This window comes from Urocitellus parryii, chromosome 14 (genome assembly GCF_045843805.1).
Source record: "Urocitellus parryii isolate mUroPar1 chromosome 14, mUroPar1.hap1, whole genome shotgun sequence".
NCBI lineage: Eukaryota > Metazoa > Chordata > Mammalia > Rodentia > Sciuridae > Urocitellus > Urocitellus parryii.
Window position 1 is genome coordinate 24,613,308 of NC_135544.1, and position 12,085 is coordinate 24,625,392.

Genomic DNA, 12,085 nt, shown 5'->3' on the forward strand with positions numbered 1-12,085 from the left:
CCAGAAATAATCAAAATCAGAGCTGAACTCAATAAAATTGAAATTAACAAAAATTTCAAAGAATCAACAAAACAAAAAAGTTGATTCTTTTAAAGAATAGACAAAATTGATAAACCCTTAGCCACGCTAACTAAAAGAAAGACAGAAAAAATTCAAATTGTTAAAATCTGTGATGAAAATTAAAATATCACCACAGGCACTACTGAAATACAGAAGATAATTGGGAACTAATTTGAAAACTTATACTCCAATATGCTAGAAAATCTTGAAGATATTGACAAATTCCTAGAGACATATGACCTACCCAAATTGAACCAGGAAGGTATAAAAAATTTAAACAGGTCAATTTCTAGTAATGAAATTGAAGAAACCATCAAAAGCCTACTAACACAGAAAACTACAGGATCAGATAGATTCTCATCTGTGTTCTACCAGGCCTTTAAAGAAGAACTAACACCAATCCTTCTCAAATTATTCCATAAAACAGAAATGGAAGGAACCCTTCCAATTCATTCTGTGAAACTAGTATCACCCTGATCCCAAGCAGACAAAGACAAATCAAGAAAAGAAAACTTCAGACCAATATGATGAACATAAAGTTAAAAATTCTTTAAAAATACTGGCAAATTGCATACAAAAACACATTAAAAATATAATATACCACAATCAAAGGGGTTTCATCCCAGGGATGCAATGTTTGTTTGTTCAACACATGGAAATCAATAAATGTTATATATCACATAAATAGACTTAAAGACAAGAGCCACATAATTATCACATTAGATGCAGAAAAAGCATTTGATATTCAGCATCCATTCATGTTTAGAACACTGGAAAAACTAGGAATAGTAAGAACATACCTCAACATTGTAAAAGCTATATATGACAAACCCAGCCCAACATTGTTCTAAATGGAGAAAAACCAAAAGTCATTCCCTCTAAAAATAGGAACAAAATAAGAATGCAAACGTTCACCACTTTTGTTCAACATAGTCCTTGAAACACTACCTAGAGTAATTAGGCAAAAAATTTAAATAAATAAATAAAAATGAAATTAATTAATTAATTAAGGGATATTAATAGAAAAAGAAGAGTGCAAACTATCTCTGTGGATGACATGATTCTATACTTAGACTATTAAAAAAACTTCACCAGTAAACATATAGACCTCATAAATGAATTCAACGATGTAGTAGAATATAAAATCAAGACCCATAAATCAATTGCCTTTTTCTACTCCAATGATAAATCAGCTGAAGGAGAAATTAGGGAAATTATTTCATTCAAAGTAGTCTCAAAAAATGCTTAGGAATAAATCTAACCAAAGAAGTGAAGGATCTCTACAATGAAAATTACAGAACGGTAAAGAAAGAAATTGAGGAAGATCTTAGAATATGGAAAGACCTCCCATATTCTTGGATAGGCAGAATCAATATTGTCAAAATGGCCTACTACCAAAAGCTTTATACAGATTCAATGCAATTCTCATCAAAATCCCAATGATGTTCTTCAAAGAAATAGAAAAAGCAATCATGAAAGACATTTGGAAAATAAGAGCTCCAGAATAGCTAAAGCAATCCTTAGCAAGAAATATAAAGCAAGAGGCATCACAGAAGCAGGCCTTAAATTATACTACAGAGCTACAGTAACAAAAATGGCGTGGTATTGGCACCAAAATAGACAAGAAGACCAATGAAACAGAATTGAAAACACAGAAACAAACTTACATAAATTCAATTATCTCATACTGGGCAAAGGTGCCCAAAACACACACTGGAGAAAAGATAGCCTTTTCAACAAATGGTACTGGGAAATCTGGAAATTGACACAGAATAGAATCATAATAGGATGAAAGTTAACCACTGTCTCTCACCCTGCACACAAATCAACTTTAAGTGAATCAAAGACCTAGGAATTACACAGAAACCCTGCACCTAGTTGAAGAAAAGTCAGGCCAACACTTCAACATATTGGTACAGAAACTGACATCCTGAATAAGACTCCTAAAGCACAAGAAATATTTCAAAAATCAATAAGCTGGATGGCCTCAAACTAAAAAAGCCTCTTCACAGCAAAATCAGCATGAAAAGAGAACCTACAGAATGGGAGAAAATCTTTGCCACCTACACCTCAGGATGTTAATTTCCAGGATATATAAATAACTCTAAAAGCTTAACACCAAACCAAACCAAACCACAACAATAACAACAAACAAAAGAAAACACAACAACAACCTCATCAATAAATGGACAAAGGAATTAAACAGGCACTTCTCAAAGAAGAAATGTAAATGGTCAGTAAATATATGAAAAAAAATGTTCAATATTTCCAGCAATTAGAGAAATACAAATTAAAACTATACTGAGAGTCCATCTTACTCCAGTCAAAATGGCAATTATCAAAAATACAAGTAATGATAAATTGGTGAGGATGTGGGGAAAATGGAATGCTAATATTTTGCTTGTGGGACCGCCAATTGGAGCAACCCCTTGGGAAAGCCGTATGAAGATTCCTCAATGAACTAGGAATGGAACCACCATTTGACCCAGCTATCCCACTCCTCAGCGTATATCCAAAGGATTTTAAATCAGCATACTGCAGTGGCACACCCACATCAATGTTTATAGCTGCACAGTTCACACTAACTAAGGTATGGAACCAATTTAGATGCACATCAACAGGTGAATGTATAAAGAAATTGTGGTATACATACACAATGAAATCTTACTCAGCCCTAGACATTTCCCAGTAAATGAATGGATCTGGAGAATATGCTAGGTGAAATAAGTCAATCTCAAAAACATCCTTAAAGGTCAAATGTTTTCACTGATATGTGGAAGCTACACTACAATAAGAAGAGAAGTTCAGTAGATTAGACAAAGGGGAACAAAAGGAAGAGAGGGGGAATAGGAATAGGAAAGAAAGTAGAATAAATCTAACATAATTTTTCTATGTACACAAATGGAAATACCTAAGTGAATCCCACCATCTTGCCCATTTACAAGAATGGGGTCCTAATTAGAATAATATTCCATGCTTTTAAAATTTTATCAAAATGGATTCTACTGTTATGTATAAATAAGAAGAATGATTTTTTTTTTTAAAAAAGAAATTACATACAAAAAAAAGAGGAAAAAATTGGCCCCATGAAGCCCTGGCTAATAATGTTGGATGAGGTAGAGAAATTGGGCTTCAGGAGGTGGGCCAGCCTCCAAACCTTCACAGTAAATTGTGGAGGTGCCCTGAGATGGCACCAGAAGTGGGTTCCGGGAGTCTAAAGGGAAGAACCAAGCCAGAAGTTTCAATGCATGCACCTAGAAGCCATCGTTTTCCAGGGAAATCTACTGGAACCAAGGAGTGTCAAAGTCCGTATATATGGGCTGGCCAGGCAGCCAGAGGTTTCCAAATGTGTTCCTGGGAACTGGACATCACATAGGTGCTCCAGGTGTACTGGAAGATGAGAGGGATTAGAAGAAAGCACCAGAGCTCCCCGTTCCAGCTGCCTCCATCAGAGAAGCAACACACTTTTGAGTTTTCCAAAAGAAAGAGATTTGGATTTTTGGTGTTTTTTTTTGTTGTTGTTGTTGTTGTTCATTTGTTTGTTCAAATTTTAACAAACAAACATAAAAAATTCAACTTTTAACAAACAAACATAAAAAACCCCTTTGGCTTTTTCTCATTTTCAACATCTTATCAGTATTGTTCCACTGTATATTGGCATTGAGTGTTGCTGGTGAAAAAAATGAGCCCAATCAGTGAAATTCTCCCCCTTTCTCTTTTGTCACATTAATAGTGCCCAGCCTGGTTTCCAACGTTCTGGCTCAAGCAACTGTCTAGCCCCCTGAGTGCCGGGACTATCTTGTGTGCTACCAGCTCAAACTTACGTTCCCTTTTTTGTAAGTGACTTAATTCCTTCTCCTGGAAGTCTAAAGGATTATTTTCTTTAATGTTTCTAGTGTTTTCCTTTATGGGAATCTAATTTTTATTTTGGAGTACTTTTCTTGAATCAGTTCTTGAAGGGATTGTACTGTTTCAGTGCTTTAATTTTATTCTTTTAATAATTCCCCCACCAACTTTTTTGGGTATATTTATTTTAGTTTGTCTTTTATGGCTATCATTTTTCTTCTAATTGTTTTCAGACTCTTTCTTTCAATTTCACTTTGTTTACTTTTTATCATCTATGTTCCTTACAGTGTTTTCTATAGTCTCTTTTCATCTCTCTACTTCTTCCATGTTTTATCTTCATTTCTGTGAAGATTTTAGTTTTTCTTATTCTTTTCTGGTATTTGTTGCCATACTTTTTCTTTTTTATTGTTTGCTGTGGTTTGTAGAAGTGTCTCCCAAAGCCCCATATGTTAATGGCTTAGTTGCCAGCCTATGATATTATTGGGAGGTGGTGAAACCTTTAAGAGCTAGGGCCTAGTGGAAAGAAATTAGGTCACTGGGGTTGTAACCCTGAAAGGTGGGGTTCCTATCACTTCCCCTCTCTTTGCTTTCCCACTGTCTTTTTGTGGGCAGCTTCTTCTGCTACATGCTCCCACCATGAGATACTATATCACCATAGACCTGAAAGCAACACACCTATACTAAAACCTGCAGAACTATGAGCCAAAATAAAAAATTTCTTTTTTTAAAAGTTGCTTATCTTAGGTGTTATAGTAACAGAAAGCTGACTCACACATCATATTACTACTTTCCCCCCAAGTTCTTACATTTATGCTCCATGCTCTTTCAGTTCGGATGTAATAGATTCATTAAGGTTTTAGTTCATGGAAAAATGTTTGAATAAAAACTTGACCTTGTTCTTGGCAATGATTTTTATTGTGCATTCTTTATCTGTTATATTTTGCTTTTATTTTCTGTAGTTTATTCGATAGCATTTTATGTAAAAAGTAAGCAATATGTGATAAGTTCCTACAATGGACAGGGGAGGGGATGAAGTTGTCTTGTAGGGTTAACAACCCCCAAACTCTCTTGTATGGCACCACAGAAACTACTCTTTCAAATGTCACTAATTAGTGGGCTTCTTTGTGTAGCATTACTCTTTCTAAATCAAATGGCCCAGGGGACTTCTGGTGACTTTTCTGTCCCTCTGTGTTCTTGAAGTCATCATTGCAAGTATGTGACCCAACTTTTGTACTTTAAACTGAGACCCTGGGCTTCAGGAAGTATAATTTCACCAGTACTTTCTGAAATCAAACACTTTATTCATCCACCAGCATTTTTTTTCTTTCTTCTCACATGACTTACTTGATTTTTACCATTTTGGCTATCTGCAAGTATTCTCAAATTACAGTTTTTAATCCATTTTCTCCTAGATTTGCTGAAAAAAATATTTGTACTTAAAAAAAGTTCTTTCTGTTTTTAAGTGTCATTTTCAGGAAGAATACTGAGATGTGCTGTTTATGCAACTATGGTCATAACTTACTATCCGTGTGTCACTTAACAGTGCCCTGTTCACACATCCCTAATTGAACGCATTTCCTGAGGCTTATATTAAAATGGTTAAATATGTATTTGTCAATGTTTCTTACATTTTCTACTTTTATTATGTTTTATATGTGATGTTTAAGAAAGATACCCCAATCAAAGGTACCCAAACTCCAGATGTATAACAATTCTTTTATCCTGACTCCTCTAATCTAGGGTAATTAATTTTGTTTGGATCCTAACTAACGAGTCATTGCTGGTTACTAGTTCACTAGGAGATAGAGTAAGCACTTAGATGAGATTTGGGAGAACAGCTGTTAGACATTATGTCCCCTGTAGAATGATAGCTGGGAAAAATCTGAAAGTAAAACTACCCAAATCACAGGTTTTATGAATGATCTGAAGGTTCCCTGTGCTCAATTGTCAGGAAAGTGTGAAGAGTACAGAGCCTTTCTCAAATTGAAAGTGAATGTAGTTTTGAATGAAATTGGCATCAGACCATTAATTCATTTTACTAGGCAAGAATTTACAAACATCTTTAATATCGTGTGCATGGACTGATATAAAAAAGAATGCAAATGCAGAAAAGTGAGCACAAAATGGAATATGGTAAGTGACATAAAAGGGAAAAAATTATTTCACTTAAGAGGATACAAGGAAAGGTCCCCCAGAGGAGGCATTATTTGGAGGCTACATATTGTATATTGATATCAAGAGAATAAATGAAATTTTCTTTTAAAAGAAAAATTAGGTAAAGAGAAACAAGTTTCTTTAATAATATGTAGAACAGATAAGTGTATTCAACTGTCCTATGATAAATCATCTTCTACACAGTATTCAAAAATACCAATAACATTGTAGCTTTTGCTTTGCTGTTAAATAGAGAATTGTTAGGGTAATAGTACTTTTATTTTCCCTCCTCCTCTTCCTCCTCCTTTTTTAGGAGAGGAGGGTGTTGTAGATTGCACCCAGGGTCTCACAGAGTATTTTCACCAGTTACCTGCATCTTCAGGTAAATATTCATGTGTACTTTACCTTTCAAAAACTGGGATCATAGAATGCTTTAAGTTATTTATTACATTAACATTGATTTCATGATCATGAAGGCCAATCTCAGGATAAAGCCAAAAATGAACAACAGTTTATATTACTGGGAAAAGGCTATGAAATTGCACCTGCTTATGGTATTAATTGACAGACCAGCCCACAGACACACACAAAAAGAGACATTCAACAGACAGGACTTGTTAATGCTCCTTTATTTAGAGTAAATGAAATGAGTCGGATTAATGATTTGCACAGTGAGCACTCCATTTGTGTTGGGCGCCACTTAGGAGGCGTCTATTGGCATTTTCCTTGTACCAACCAGCACGGCACAACGTAGGAGGCACAAGGACTGTAAAGGTCATGTCTTTATTTTCTGAAAGCTTGAGTGGTTGCGGAGTGCAGAGGTCCCATGCAGAAGCATCATTAGCGGCTATGCCTCTTGTTTTCAACATCCTTAATCAAGTTACAGGCAATAAGCATGCTGTTCCCTTTGGTTACCAAACAATGAGGCATCTGAGAACAGCACCAGCCAACATTAATAACAGTTCCACTGGGACAGGGAGGAACTGGCAGGACTGCTGTGCTGCTGATCGTGCTCAGTCTGTTTATTTATTTATTTTTAAGTTCTTTCTCTTTTTCAGGTTCATTTCTGGACAGTCTGTTTTCATTGCTTATGTGCTCATCTGGGCTGATTTAAAATGCCTTAGTGGTAGCAGAGGGTAATTAGCATCGAGAGCCTGGAAACTCAACTTTTAAATTTTATTAATGAGCTGAGTTTAGTTCCCCTTTATCTTTTAACTGACCCCAAGAGCAGTAATGAAAAGTATATAAATATGAATACAGGTGTAGTAATAAAGGAGAATTATCAGTCACCCTTAATTTAATTGGTGTCACCTTAGCTTTTAGGAGGGTAATAGGCTAGTATTGCCACCTGCAATCATTCAAGACTACTTTACTCACTAATTAGCTCACTTGAAAAAATTAGATGACCTTTCAAAAGTGAGTAAAACAGAATCCGGTAAGAACCATTAAAATATATATTTGTGAATATAGCATTGGTAGGATATCACAGAATTATAGAGGGTTGAGTGACCTGAGTGATCATTTTGTGTAACCTCTGTGAAGGATCTCTCGAAACACTCTTCGTTGCATGGACTTACTAAGAATTTAGTAGCTGGAGGTTATTTCAGTTATCCAATATTCCAAGATCTCTTAACTAATGTTATTAATTCTTAGTGACTCAACATGCAAAATACACTATAAAGGTGGCATTATAAGTGGGAAGGATGTTTGACTCTTTTGGATAAAGGTGTAATATTTTCAACCATCATTTGTTGTATGTGCAATGAATTCCATGATGGCTATTTTGGGGAAGCAGAGAAAAAAAATATAGCTGTGTTGCTTGTGCAGAGCTGGTATTTTGGGATCTAGGTTAAAACAACAATGACGAAAGCAACTTCATAAAACCTTGAATGTTACATCATGCAAGTTAAACACATTTACTAGGAATTATCAGTAATCCTATACAACTAACAAAAGTGGATGTAACTACATGCATATCAAGCCTGTGGGCTTCTCTTGTACCTTAAAATCTTTTCCACATTAAAGAAACTCTCAGAATGACATTTTTTACAGAAAAGATACACAGTCATTTTTATTTAGAAGACATTTTTAACAATTGTTGTATACATTCATTAAAATGCTTTAATAATACTTGTGATAGTGATAGTTATTTGCCAAGTAGGAAGTGAATCCATGCTAACATTGTTAACTTTTCACTTTTAATGAGCATAAAACAAAATTCATTAGTATTCAGTGCCTTCCTTCAATCACTAATCCATAGCATGTTTTCCATTATGAAATGGTCCCACTTTCCCACAGATAGAATATTTCCAGATGAGGCAAAAGCTTGTTGAAGGGCCCATGATGACATGCTAAGGATAGGAGCTATTGATTTTTCTTGGAATGGCTTGACTTCAGAGAATTTTTGAAACATGTACCTGAGGTTTCAGTAGATTTAATACCATACATTATAACTGACATTCCATGATTGGCTTGCTACTTGCTAGCCTAAATCATTAAATTCTCTACCTAAACTCTCCACTGCAGCAACTAATAATGATTATTATTATAAATGCTAACATTTGTTGATCTCTTATTATTCACCAGGCACTGTGCTAAGAGATTTATATTCATTTACTTCATTTTGTCTTTGCACCATGTTTGAGTTTATTTTTATTCTCATTTCATAAAATAAAAATTGAGGTAAATTCTCTAATAGAAAGCAGTTTTAGTCTGTTTTAGCTTCTATACCAAAATACCTTAGAATGGGTAATTTGTAAATAACAGAAATTTATTACTTACCATTCTGGAGGCTGGGAACTCCAAGATCAAGGCACGAGAAGATTTAGTGTCTAATGAGGAAGTATTTCTCATAGACGGTGACTTCTTTGTATCCTCACATAGTAGAAAAAAACACAACAAGCTCCTTCAAGCCTTTTTTCTTTTTAAATAAGGGCAGCAATTCTGTTTACAAGGACTCCACCCTCATGACCTACTCACATCCTGAAGACCCTACTCATCTCTCTTCATACTATTGCCTTATGGTATTATGGTTCAATAAACACATTTTTGAAGGGACACAAACATTCAAAATATATCAATGCCAGAGTAGTGATTCATATTCAGATCTGTTGGAAGCCATAGCCAAAACTGGCAGTGAAATTCACTTGTGATTCTCAGAACATATCCATTAAGTTGCCATTTCTATACATTTGCTTATGCTATTTCCTCCCTACAAGCCACTTCACTTTCTACCTTTCAGTGCCCATGTATGTGCCTGTCATACTCTGATGAGGTGAGAGGAGCTATTACGTGATTGGAAAAATGGAACTGTGCTGTAAAGTGTTAATAAATGTCAAAGTCTAGTCTTGTTTTTGTCATGTTCTGAGTAGTCTTAAAATGTAAACTTTCACATTGAAAGAGAAAGGGATCATTTCAAGAAGACATTTTTGGAGCATCTCTAAAACAAGCTTCAACATTTGAGGCCAAGTGGAAAAGAAACTTCAGCCACAAATGCTCTTTCTCTTATGTTTTTTTTTTTTAAATAAACTCTTTTTCTATCCATATATCACTTTGGGGAGATCCTCAAATGGAAGGATATGGAGTATATATTTTGAAGATGCCATTGAAAATAATCCATGTATATTCATTAGGAAATTGGAACTATTTAATTTCTACATTGAAAAAAGTTTTCAGGTATAGCTTGCTTCTATAAGACTGGTGGAAAAGGAATACTGAAATGCATTTTTCTTTCTTTTTAAAAAGTTTTGGATGGACATAATACCTTTATTATATTTATTTAGTTTTATATGGTACTGAGGATCAAACCCAGGCCTTCACACATGCTAGGTAAGTACTCTACCACTGAGCTACAACCCCAGTCCATGCATTTTTCTTTAGAGTGTTTTGGTCTGAGACTTATTGACTGTGTGTATTAGATTATACTTACCTTGAGAGCAATCTTTCATATACCACTTAGCATCAGAGATACAGTTGCTTTTAAGAAACTGCTGCAGCTATTCTGTTTGTATTGATCTAGATTATGTTCAAGGGGGAGGCCACCGGTGTGACATTATAAGGCACATCTACCAGCAAATCTGATTGGTTTATCAACTTTATTGAAGTGTTGAGTTGGATTCTTCTCTGTTACCTGTTCACTAAAGACACTGGAGGAAACCACAACAGCCTCAGGTCACTTACCTGTAGAAGCAGTAAGTTGTACAGGATGGGCGTCAAGCTATCTTCCAGCAACAGAGACCTCATGTTCAACTGTCCACCAGATTCATTCTCTGTGGATAGAAGAGTTTCTGGATAGACGTTCCCATTGCCTATGGAGCTGAAAGGGATCAGAATATGTCTCTCCACTGTATGCCACTTTGTCATATGGATTATTCTGAGCTGAAGGCAACTGAAAATTAACAGATGCACAAAGTAGCCTTTTTCAGAGCTTTCCTTATCTAACTAAGAGTAGAGACTTCTGAAAAATCACTTATCCAGGGGAGGTTTATGGTCATGAAGAAGAGAAGACAGCCATTGATGAGTCTGTGCAAGCGAACTTTACTAAAATTACTTTGTCTTTCTTTAGTTTTCCTATGTACTTCCCTTCTTCTAGAAACCCCCAGCCCTCTTTCTTTTGTCTAGTCACTGCCCCTCCACTTATTGCCTTTTAGTAAATTGGTAAATTTCTCTTCTGACCTCTGCTTTGAGTTTTTAATCTCTTTTCTGGGTAGTTACAGATTTTAAAAGGAAATTAAATTTGTATGCTTTTTCCTCCTGTTAATCTGTTTTAATCTCACTTATTTCACAAAAATTAAGTTTAACTCACAAAATCTAAGATGTTAGAGGAAAAGTTTTTTTTAAATATCCTAAAAAATGAAAATATTTCTTTTTGATTTACATCGGTGATAACTGGAACTCTTTTTCTTCCTCCCTTCTATACTCCTACAGTTTGAGGGCTCTGTAGCTTAATGAGTCCTTGAACTTATAAGCACTCTGATACAGCTACCCTGGAATGTAGCCAGCACTGTAGGATGCAAACCCTCACAGGCAACCTGTACTACCGTAAAGTAGCTAAGGTGGAAATCATATTGTCTCCTGGCGTGGGTGTGAGTGGCAGGGCATGGTTTATTGTAAAATTCATATCACACATGTCTACTGGTTTTATACTTTATATTCATGGTTGCACAGTCAGTTCTAGAAATTCTAAAAACCAGCTTATTTCTCTATTACTAAATGATTCATAAGGAGCCCATTTCTTCTAAGATTCTCGGAACAATACCTTAGGCTTCCCGAGGACACAAATTGTCACTCTTACAGTTCAAAAGCATTTGTCGAGGACACAGCAAACCTACATTTTCATTCAAACTCTGGTACTAATTGGTGTTGTGATCTTAAGCAGATTAATTAATGTCTCTGAGCCCCAACATCCTGAGCTCCAAGCTATAGCATTCAACTAGATAGTTTTGCAATCCTCTCCTGAATTCAAAGTTTGCCACATGCTCTAAGGCCATGTTTTAGTTCATTATTCTGGTAATAACATGCTTTCAAGTAATAACTTGGAATAAAATTTAATTAAAAAAATATCTCCAGATAAATGGGAAAAAAAGAGAGAATTTTACTCCAGCACTGTTGTCCTGACAACTAGAATATATCCTAGGTGGCATTATAATTCCTGAAACCTCGTAAAACACATGGCTGAACACGTATGATTAGTGAGTCACAGACAGAGTCCTGTCTTAGAACACTAGTCATTAGAATAATAGGAATTTTTAGAACCAGGTAGAGATTCGCTAGTATTTCTGCACATGGGCCAAGCTACCAGTGAAGACAGCGATACAGTTTATGTGAAAAGAATTCACTTACATCTGCCTACAAATATGGACATAGCTGAAGGCTCCATTTTAGTCCACTCTTTGGTATGTAATATGCTCTGGCCTTACTTGTCCCTGCCTCTTGATTTGGAAGAATGGAAGCTTTATTTTTACTCAATATGAAGAAGCCTTAGGGAAGTCACTTCTCATCTATCAGATGCCTGAGAGCTTTGTAA